Source organism: Sinohyriopsis cumingii, chromosome 4 (genome assembly GCF_028554795.1).
Source record: "Sinohyriopsis cumingii isolate HCF-2022 chromosome 4, ASM2855479v2, whole genome shotgun sequence".
NCBI classification, from domain to species: domain Eukaryota; kingdom Metazoa; phylum Mollusca; class Bivalvia; order Unionida; family Unionidae; genus Sinohyriopsis; species Sinohyriopsis cumingii.
Genome location: NC_142964.1, coordinates 66,536,640 through 66,549,073, shown reverse-complemented (window position 1 = coordinate 66,549,073; position 12,434 = coordinate 66,536,640).

The following is a 12,434-nucleotide window of genomic DNA, read 5'->3' as shown; positions in this document are numbered from 1 at the left end:
GGCAATAATATGTACGCTGTATCAATGATATACCACCAGATGTATACATTTTTCATTAAAAGACCTAATAATGTTTCCTACCTGAAATATTCTAATCATGTTTTTAATTTTTTAATGTTTTTCTAATTTCATGGTGTTTGTTTTTGTAATAATATTATGTTTTTTTTTATCTTATAGGTGTTGACTAATGCTGTAAAGCGCTTAGAGCTTCTAAAGATTAGGCGCTATACAAAGTCCTCATTATTATTATTATTATTATTATTATTATTATTAAAAGGAAACGAGGCTTGCCGATTTTCCTTTTAATCAAAAATGTATACAACGAATGGTATATCATCGATACAGCGTACATACTATACATATATTTTATTTATATCATATACAAATACATATATTTACCATTTGAACGGAGTTAGATTGACGAGAGGCGACTGTGTATTGACTGGGTGAACGAACTCACATCCCTGCCGAGAGTGTCCGCTACAAAATGTAGTTCTGTATTTTTGTGGCTATTCAAAATCACCTTTTCATATTGATAAGTATCCACATTGATGAAATCAATATAAGTTACACTTATATATATATATATATATATATATATATATATATATATATATATATATATATATATATATATATATATATATATATATATATATATATATATATATATATATATATAAATAAATAAGAAAAATTGTTTTAATGAAAAAAGTGGAGCATTAAATCTACAGACACTTTGAGTCTTGAATACTGAACGCCCATCAATGCATTGTCGTACAGACACAAGGAAAACAACGTGGAATAGAATCTAAACGAAACGACGAACCAACAAGAGGTAATTAAAATATTTTAAGATATTTAAAGTTGATCTAAATGATTATTCTGCTTTAGTTAACATTACTACCGACCATAACTTTTGTTCTCTCTCTCTCTCTCTCTCTCTCTCTCTAGAAAGGTCCCAAGGGAAGTGTACACATACCGTTATGAAGAACGATATTCTAGGTTACTTGATGCAATTTCAGTTTCAAGGTTTTTTATCCAGCCCAATGTATTTATCTCTCTCACTCCAGATTTCTGCATATTTTATCTTTTGTACATGAGAGGGGAGGGGAAAACGGAACAAGAAGGGTTTGAGATTAAATTGTGTACCATGTTAAATTGATTTAGAAAATGGGGATTATTATTACTTTTTATCGATTTTTTCATACGTCATTAATGATTAATGAGTGGAAATTCACCATTGATCTATAGGAATAGACCCAACAGCACACATACATTAAAAATAGCATGGCATTTAAAGTGTTGGTATAAAGCAAATTGATATACCACAATACTAATCTTATATCAAATTGTGATCCGCCCATGGCGCAGTAATACGAATATATAAACATTCTTTCAACTGCAGGCCTATAGAACAATGGTGATTGTCTATTCATTCATTATTCATAAATGACATATGCAAATAACGATAAAAAGTATTAAAAGTCTCTGTTTTCTAAATGAATTTCATCGGAATACGTTCTTTTTCCATTCCCTTCTCCCTTTGCGTGCGTAAGGGACAAAATAAGCAAAAATCTGGATTGAGAGAGAAAAACATATTGCGCTGGACAAAAACATTAAAACTAAACTTGTACCAAGTAACCTACATTATTAATCTGGTTCGTCGTATCGGTATGCTTACGTTTTCCTTGGAATCTATCTAGTGTTCATAATATTAATGATGCATGGTTAAATTTGTCGGTTACGAGACACACATTCTGTAGCGTATTTAATGATTTATTGTTGTTTCTTAAGTTTATTATAATGTTCTAAAAATCGATAATTAATTATTTATTTTACAAATGTCCAAATGTTCGCTCCGGCTTCCCTTTCTTTCTATCTCTCTCTCTCTCTCTCTCTCTCTCTCTCTCTCTCTCTCTCTCTCTCTGGATTATCGCAGCTAGATACGGGCGAAAATACATAAAAATACGAGCGTTGGGGATTTTCGCTTATGTCATATGACTATGTCTCTGGACCTATGAATGGTAGTAAAGTTTTAGGATATATTTTTTCACATGTGAAAATATAAGGATATAAGGAATGACACAATATGAAAATTACCTCGTCAATAAATCTCTATATTTCAAAACTTAAGTATTTAACATCAGGTTTCGTGTTAATTTTGAAATTTTGAAATGTATTCTACCTAATACATTTTTCTCCGATGACAGCAAATAATGAAGGCAACTTACTTCATTATGTGACAGACGTAACAGTAATTCATGTCTAATTTAATCCATTCTAATGCATATATTTAAGTGCAACAGAAAGAATTATTAGTTTCAATCAGCTCAATCATTGTATCAGATAATAACGGTTTCGATCCGCTTTGAATTTGATCTGAGACTGAAAGTCGATGACAGAAATAATCATCTCAAAAATGATAAATGAGTGAATAAAATGGCTCATACTTCTACATTGTGATATCTTACATCAATCATTCCTTCATGAAAATAATTACATATAATCAGGCAGAAAATAAATAATGAACTCGTTAGTTCATGTTTTCTTCCTTTGAGCTATACCTCCAAATCATTTATTATCTGCACATTGCAATTATACAGAAATGAAAACATTGATACATGCCTGCTTTGCAAAATTTGCCCACTTCGAAATTTATCGGGATATGTTAGAAAAAGTAGAGAAGATTAAAGCTTGCTTACCTTTGTAGTATTAACTCGAAGTAAGGAATGTTAAAGCTTGCTTGACTTTGTAGTATTAACTCGAAGTAAGGAATGCTAAAGCTTGCTTACCTTTGTAGCATTAACTCAAAGTAAGCAATGCTAAAGCTTGCTTACCTTTGTACTTTTAGCTCGAAGTAAGAATTGTTAAAACTTGCTTACCTTTGTAGTATTAACTCGAAGTAAGGAATGTTAAAGCTTGCTTAACTTTGTAGTATTAACTCGAATTAGAGAAGGTTAAAGCTGGCTTACCTTTTCAGTATTAGCTCGAAGTAGAGAAGGTTAAAGCTTGCTTACCTTCGTAGTATTCACTCGAAGTAAGGAAGGTAAAAGCTTGCTTACCTTTGTAGTATTAACTCGAAGTAAGGAATGTTAAAGCTTGCTTAACTTTGTAGTATTAACTCGAAGTAAGGAATGTTAAAGCTTGCTTACCTTTATAGTATTAGCTCGAAGTAGAGAAGGTAAAAGCTTGCCCACCTTTAAGTTTTAACTCGAAGTAAGGAAGATTAAAGCTTGCTTACTTTTGTGGTATTAACTCGATGTAAGGAAGGTTGAAGCTTGCTTTCTTTTGTGGTATTAACTCGATGTAAGGAGAAAAGTTGAGGCTTGCTTACTTTTGTGGTATTAACTCGATGTAAGGAGAAAGGTTGAGGCTTGCTTACTTTTGTGGTATTAACTCGAAGTGAGGAAGGTTAAAGCTTGCCTACCTTTGTGGTATTAACTCGAAGTAAGGATAAATGGCATCCTTGAACACTGAGATATACCGTATTATTTAAGGACGATTTATGGATTGCATACACCAAGTCTGTGAGACAGATACTAAAATAGAATTGTGCTGGAATGCCAGTTCATATCAGTTCCAGTAAAATATCAATTCAGACTCTGACGTTGAATGCAATTGACCGCGTCTTGTCGTTTTCGTCGCTGCTAATATTATTCCAGTCAGATTGAATTATTTATGAACTGTAATTTGAAATAGATTACTTCCCCAAAGGCTAGAATAGTTTATGGTTCAATTGACTAAACTTGCTGAAATCATATTCAGCGTTATGTCCTCGGCTTAATTTACACGACGAGTCAGGCTTTTTGAAATGGAAATGAATACAGCAATTATAGCCAGCAGTCGAAGTTTTATATTCCCTCCTACATAACAAACAATATAACCCACACAAATTCTGGCAAACTTAAAATGTTTGCACATTTAGAGATCACATTTATTTTCATTAAAGTTATATACTGTCTAAAAGTCTTATCAAACTAGAGGTACAAGACGAACACCGACCTCTGCATGGACGGACAATTATGAAGTTGGTAACACCAATCCTTTGTATGGACGGACAGTTATGACGATGGCAATACTGACCTATGCACGGACGGACATTTATTAAGGTTTATTAATGGACAGTTAAGAAGTTGGTAACCACTGTTTTATGTTAGTCGCCAGCTTTTAATCAGTGTATGCTATCCTCAAGATATAATACCAACGAGCGAACAGATGGACTTATAGACGATGCCCCCAAAAATTGGTTTGACTGACGGTTTATTATAAATTTTCTTTTTGCAATCCACATTTTCGTTATTAAATGAAATTATATTTGATGATGATGATGATGACGACGACGATGATGACTGTTTAAGAAGACAACTTATTTAAACCTTTAAGTTAATCCTTTTGCAGTCATAAAAAATGTCTACAAACTACATTATTATACACATCAGCAAAACTAGAAATCTTCCTTAAAGCCCAAAACAAAAATGACATTTAAAATAATTGTGGATAATATCATTAAGTTAAAACAATTAAAGAAGAGGAAACGTAGTAAAACTGTATGTACGCAGTAAAACGGGAATACAGGTCTGGATATCAATAGAAGTGAGCCGAAAGGTAGTCATTATACAAGGACTTCCATTTTTAGTAAGAAGCTGATTTTCTAATTTCAATAGAAATAGTATTCCATCATTTTGCGGTTTGGTGAGATAAGACAGATAATCAGGTACAAGACCGTTTATCAATTTGTACATCATTCAAACTGTATGGCGACACATTCAACCAATTTAATATCAATAACATTTCATACGATGTCTTAAATATACAAGTTATTTTATAATTTTTCCGGCAATTCGTTTTTGCAATATAATAGTCTCATTTGTTTGAGCGGTACTGCAGTTGTAATAATGGTGCATCGATAATCTAAGATTTTTTATATGCTTCAAGAATTTTGTATAAAAAAAACCCCATAATTTTATAAAGAATTTGCATAAATGCAATCCGTTTGCTCAATAAGGACACATGTGGTTAACTTGGGTGTGCGAGTGACGATTTGGTATTACTGAAGATGCTTATTAATTTGTCAGAATATACAGAGGCAAGTTCAAAGTCATTGACCACAGTTTTGTTTGCATGAATTATCGACAGTTTTTGAGTGGATCTAATTGTCATACAAGTAGGTTATGATAGTTTTATGTGCTTTTTCTCGATGACAAATTTTGAACAGACCGAATATCGCTCTGACGATGATAATCGACAACTAACGTAGAGCTGCTAGAATGGTGGACAGTTGTCATCAGCGAATATATCGGAATTATAGTATTTAATACGCAAAGGAAAATCGTTTGCAAAGATTAAAAAAGAATAGGTCCTAAAATGGAGCCTTTAGGGACGCCATATCTAATGGTAGTAGTACTGACGAGTGGCTTTTAATATTTGTCACATAAGACTTGAACAAATAATGTGTAACATTTGAACATTTACAAATTCCTAATTTCTTTCTGTAGAATACTGTGATCAAGACTGCCAAAATGTCTTTATAGCATAATTATTTTACCTGTATTAATACCAGATAACCAATTGTTCATTAGTTTAGTCAGGGCAGGTTGGTAGGAGTGACCTTGCTCGAATCACGTTTGAGATCGATGTATGAGATTATATTTATTGAGATAGCGAAATAGCTGCGTAGAAATATGTTTGTCAAGTCTAAATAGCTATAAAAATTTTGTCATTCTTAGGTGGTGCTGTATTTTAATAGGAAATAAACCCGTTAATAACTAAGTATTGAAATGATCAGAGGGACAGACAGACAGACAGAGAGCTATAGTACGTACATAAATCTTTAATCTAGTGCAGTAGTGTTTTGTGCATGAAGGCTGAACATAATGAATAGAAAACAAATTCATTGTCAGAAGGTACTTATTCTGCTACAAACTCAGAAAAACGGGAAACGTCATGTGGTAGTGATGGTGGTGGTTGGGAATAAGGTTTTTATTCAGACAATTGCTAATAGATACCAGGAAAAAAAATTCATCTTATGGGCAATTTAGTCTTCATTTTTTACGGTTTCATTGCTTCCAGTAGAGAACGCATTAGGTGCGATAATGTCTTTGAAATGTTTCCGTATGAGCTTTATGTTCCTTGTATCAGGATTACATTCTTTGATGAGAGGTGTTGTACCGTTTCGACGCGTTCTTTAATTCTGCAAATCTTTGCTTTAGTAATGGAAGTCACGCACTTTACTAGAAGATTTTATTGTATTAGTGTATCGTTATGTTAGTGCGTTTCGCTTAAAACTCTTCGGTTTTAGTGGAGCCTGTTTATTGAGCAAGTATAAAACCCATCTGAAGAAACGTGTAATGCATTGTCTGGATCGAGTAATAAAATTGATGTCCAAAAACCGAAGACAGTTCGGAAAGGACGCACGGTACTAATTATATAGAAGAACTGTGAACAAGTCTAGATATGGGTGAACAAATAATAGAGCATATATGGGTTTGGTGGTCCGTAATCGGTTAATAAGGAAAAGTAAAGTTTTAGTAAAAAAATCTTTTGAGACCTTATCCTGTCTGTAATTTTCCAAAAAATATAGACAAAATTCTATTGATGCCGTTTTAGTATTTGTACAGACTTGACTTAGGATCACTCAATAATGAAAGTAGCACCTGATTCATTTGGTGCAGAATCAATAACACGTGTTTCATGCACATGTAGATGAAGAAAAAAAAATAAATAAATGCCGTGGCTCATATGGTGTTCTCCACAAAGAAGTTTGTACCAAGGATAGTTGTACATGGAGATATATATATGTATGATCATCAACACCCAGAAAGTTTGTTATTGAAATTTGAATATAATGGTGTTTCCATACGTTTACTATAGGAGTTGAATTAGTACTGTGAGTCCTATAGGAACAAAAATCGTTACCATAGTGATTGAATGATCTGTTTGTAATATTTCAAGAGTATTTCGAATGGCTTGACGAACTGATTCCGAGATATCGAAGGAATGTTAATGGTTAATTGAAGCTAAGCAGGGTATAATGATTTCACACATGAAGTGTGAGTGAGTAGTGTACGTGTTAAAAATCAAACTAGATGTTGACCCAGTCACTTTTGATGATTTATTTGCAAGCTGTGTAAGGTTATGAGAGATAATTAAGTTCACACACTTTTATGATTCAGATTTTAAGAGATCAATGTCAAAATCGCCAATTATGATCCATCCTATATTAGACTTTCAATATAAAAGAATGTCAATGGAAGTAGCAGGCCAGTTAGGAGGATTGTAATTTGAACAAGAAAACAAAGGGTCTTGGTTTAGAGAGGGAAAACTTTATCTGTATAGATTTTACATATCACTATCTACATCATATCTACGTCTGTAACTTCAGTGATTGGAAATATAAGCAATTTATCCCACCGCCGATTCGGTGCATAATGTCTTTTGACTCTAAACTGTGACCCACGGTGGTAATTAAGGAATCGCCAAAAGAGCTGTCTAAAAAACAGGAAAACGTATCGATAATACTAGACGAAGCTATTGTTGGTTTAAATAAGGCGTGTGCAACTTACGGATGCGGGAGGTCGTGGGTTCGATACCCGGCTGAGTCATACCAAAGACTTACAAAAATGGTACTTACAGCTGCCTCGCTGGGCTGTCAGCATTAAGAGCTTAGTGTTAGGACTGGTCGGCCTGGTGTCAGGATAATGTGACTGAGTGGGACATCAATGCTACATGTCTGCGGCATGGTGCTCCAGTACTAGACATAACTATAAACTGCCACAATGCAGACATCGTAACGATATGACTGAAAAATTGTTAAAGCTTCGTTAAAGATCCCAAATCACATCACATATATAAAGTTATGGTCTTAAAATAAGTACCAAAAAGAAGCAAAACCAAAAATTCTTGTATAATTCAACAAATAATTAAATTTTCTAAGTTACAAAATGAAAATTTAAAGAAAACTTACAGTATTGTGATTTAAATCCCAAATAAAGTATTATCACAAGTCCAAAAATATAGAATAGATGAATTACCAATAGCCTTGAATGAGCTAATGTACCATTAGTCTTGATGTATGATAATGCTATAATCTGAAATGTCTTTGAATGATTTCACAGCAATCCCAAAGTAGTATTTTTCTTCACAACGTTAGAAGCGCTTTGTCATTCCCTCCCAAAAATTTTTAAATAGATATTGATTATCATTAAAACAAAAGACATGGGTGTATATGGCAGTTTTAGTTTAAAAGGATTTTAAGCGGTCAGATATGTTAATGTTAGAAACAAATGCATAGTTCACATATCTGATAAAGATAATGATTCTGACCCATAGGACTTGGAGTCTGTATTTGTCATCACTGTAAAAGCATGAATTTATATTGTTAACAAACCCTGACATTGTCTACATTCTATAGTTTTGATACGATATTGCCCTGGTGAAAAACTACCATTATGTTCTGTGTGAAGTGCAGTCGTCTTGAGTTCTACCATAGGGGAACATTAAACATTCAAAAACATTACAAAATTAGCTGGGAATCTACTTTGTGTTAGATGTTATTTTTTGCAACTTTTGAACAAATTTGGTGGCAGCGGTGGGATTGGTAAGTTGTTGGAAATTTGACAGTAACATTGAAACAGCTCAAGCTCTAAAGTTCTGTCTGAATAGCGTAGCAGCAAATTTCTGTAGGATATACTCTGTAAATTTGTGTGTGTGATTCCTGTTAAGCCAAGAATAAACAAAGTGAGGATTGAAATGGCGACCCACGGTAGAATTATCGATGAGGAAGTAGGAACGATTGTAGCACAGCATTGCAAGGGATAGAACCAGAAGGAAACAGCAAACAATTTTGATGCAATTTAAAGATATTGAAGGAGACTTCAGTGGCGAAGAGGCAGAGGACATAGAAATAGAGGAAAAGCGTCCTGTAAGAAAACTAAAGAAAACACAGAACAAACTAAAAACATCCAAGGACACCAGCAAGCAAACTGAACGTGAATTGTTGCAGTTAGAGAGAGAAAAGCAAAAATTAGACCTTGAAATGGAGAAGTTGCGAATGGAGCAAAATTTTAAACTTAATGAGCTGGAGGATAAAACATCAGAAAGACGTAGATAAAAAGAATGACAGCCTCCTATTCAAAGTCAAACTTCAAAATTACAATCATCTAGCGAAAGAAGATATTCGTACATTTTTCTCGGAATTTGAGACCGTGGCTGATCATGCAAAATGGGGCGAAGAAATGAAAACCCTGCATCTGAGAACGCTACTTAATGGAGAGGCAAGAGAGGTAGCACAACAAACAAACAAGAGCTATGTTTAGCTAAGAAGGGCCCTGATAAATAGGTTTGGAAAAAGACCTCATGAATATTTTAGCCAGTTAGTTAGCATAGGAAGGGATGCTTACGAAACATAGAGAGCTCCGATGGCACGTATAGAGCAGTATTTAACAGGGTTCATTGATAGTCGTGATCCACATAGATGTTTAGCAGATGAATACGTCTTGAGGGCTCTCCAGCCAGTGCTGTTGTCGATGCTGCTGAGGACTGTGTTTTGCCCATCAATGACAGAAAGGTCGACCCTAAGCACAGCCAACAACAAGCAAATAACCAAGAATCAAGTTCACCTCAGTCCAATAAAACTGGTTTGATAGAAAGATCCTATGGAGACAAAAAGTGCTATAAATGTCACCAGAAGGGTCATGTTTTGCGTGACTGTCCCAGCAGAAATAGACAAAATCAAGCAACCTACTTTGTCCAGAATACCATTGGTGAACGGTTAATAAATGTACCGGGAACAGTGAACAAAAAGGAAGTTTTGTTTGTTAAAGATAAAGGTACAGATATGACCTTGATACGTAAGGACCTGACACTCAACATTGGACAGCCTTTTAATGCGAAATTAGCCATAGCAGAAGTAGACACGCCATACTACAAGGGTCATGTCCAGGTTGGACTGGTATCTGACTTGGCACCACAAGCGCTGCTGGGTATGGACATTCTACGTAGGAAAAAAGGGACTATGGTAGTACTAAGGAACAAGGCAAGGGCGCGGAAAGAGGAAGCTGAAGAAATTGAAAGAAAAATAAAAGAATGTGGGGTCCGATCCCATGAACTGGACGACGTGCATCTGGATAGGCTATTTGATAGTGATCATGGTCCTGATGACATCCATCGTGAAGATGATGCTGATGACAAGACCTGTCGCTTGATTAGCTGCCCAATGCTAATGTAAAATTGATTTCTCAGCATCAGCTGATGTAAAAGAAAAGGTCCTGTCATCTGCAAGTGATGCAGAAGGCGTGGACAATGCATTTTGCTGAGAGCATGGCATTTATAAAACAGAAGTGGTAGTTCTCGGATGAAAAAAAAAATGGAATCCAATTAGATTTGCCAAAGCAGTTATGTCAAGCAGTGGTGGAGTTTGCACATGATAGACCTCTTGCTGGTCATCTAGGAAGGGAGAAAACAAAAGCAAGAATAACAACCGCGTTTTATTGGCTAGGAAAGTTTGGGGATATTCAAAAGCACTGTCAAGCCTTTGACATCTTTAAAAATATAGCAAGGAGAACAGGGAAGGAGAAAGCTCCATAAGTATGTCCAAGACAACAATTGTATCTGACCATTTTGTTAAGATTTCGATGGATATCATTGGCCCACTACAGCGCACAAAGGCGGGGAACAAATATATACTAACCATCATAGATGAAGACACCCGGTACCGGAAGCAATTCCTTTCAAGGATATCGAGGCCAAAACAGTGACCAACGCCTTAATTGTCCTATTTAGTCGGGTTAGTATAACTAATATTATCCTTACAGACCAAGAGAATAACTTCACAAGTACTCTTCTAAAAGAACCCTATAACATGTCGAACATCAAAGGGATAATAGCCTCTCCTTACAGGCCACAATACAATGGAAAGGTCAAAAGATATAATGGCACACTTAAAGCTATGTTGAGGAAACGAAGTTATCGTTTATTTTCGCCTAATCAGAAAAAGTCAATGGATTAGGAGAAGGCTCACAAATCCTTCCCTCTGTTAAATTCACACTAAACCTGGAAACAATGTCATGGAGTATGCTTTAGTCAGGTTTAACACGAAGACGTATTAATGTATTTTGACCTCATAATATATCTTTTGACTGACAAAACATGACGTCCTTTTTGTTTCATTTTAATCATTTGAAGCAAAAGTATATTACTCTAGCGAATGCTTTTCATGGGCACGTATAGTGGAAGCTACGGCCTATTGATCGCCTTTGATAGGTACGTTTACAGGAATCTAGCTGCGATTGACTGTCTCTGATGGGTACCTAAACCGGAATCTACTGGCTATTGATTGCATTTCTATTAGATGTAGACCAGCATCTGCTGGCTATTGATCGTCTATCAACTATCAATATAATCTCTCCCATTTGCTTGGCTATTTAATATTTCATGACAAGTGTCACATTTGGTGTTGTTAGCCTAAACTAATATAATCACTGTAAGAGTATCAGTCTTCTCACAGCGCTAATTCAGCTGTTTGTGTATGCTTTGGCTTATGCCGCCACTAGTTGTTAAAAAAAATACAGTTGATGGATAAGATCCAGTTGAGAGAAGAAGAAAAAATAAAGTTTAAAATATTAAAGAGAATCTGCACATGAAACAGTAATATATTAAATAGAACTATACGTAGAGAAATTCATTTCAAAGAATAAATGATGCTTTTATCATTTAATTATTTCAGCGAAGATCTAGGAACAAGAAGCACAACAAACACTGGATGAAAATAATCTGCAACTACATTTTTAATGTTGAAGTTCCTGAATTGTTTGGCAATTTCCGGTGTTTTGCGATATTAAAATTCAAACAAATAGGACACGTGCTTTCTCTGTCTGCGTCGTTTAAAAAACCCACACAGATTCAAATCGACTATTAATTTTGCCTTATAGATCTACAAGTACTGAACTTCATTTGAACGAATAGATGATGTTTAAGTCATTTGATTATGAGAACAAAGATCTGGGAATAATAATAGCAAAAGAAATATTTAATAATCTGTAATTATAGAGCAATTTCCTTGTTCCGGTCTACTTTTCTGTTTTTAATGATACTTAGTTGTTTGGCAATTTCCAGTATTTTGTGATTTCTAACAAATAGGACACGCGCGTTCTCTGTCCGCGTCGTTTAAAAAAAGTACAGATTCATATTGATTGTGGCAACGTGGTCTAAGGTGTTTTCCCCAAAAGATCCTCCGTCTGCGTGTGTTCTTGTCCATGTTCCGCCAATGTGGATATTTGAGAAAGCTTACCAGCAGCTTCCGTTGGGTCGTTGGTTATTCATCCTTCACCAAACATACTGGTCCTCATGTATAGTTTATCATGTGCTAAAAATGGTATTAAAATCAATAACTATTCCCCAGAATGATGTTATGAATGCATTGTTTTATAACTGGT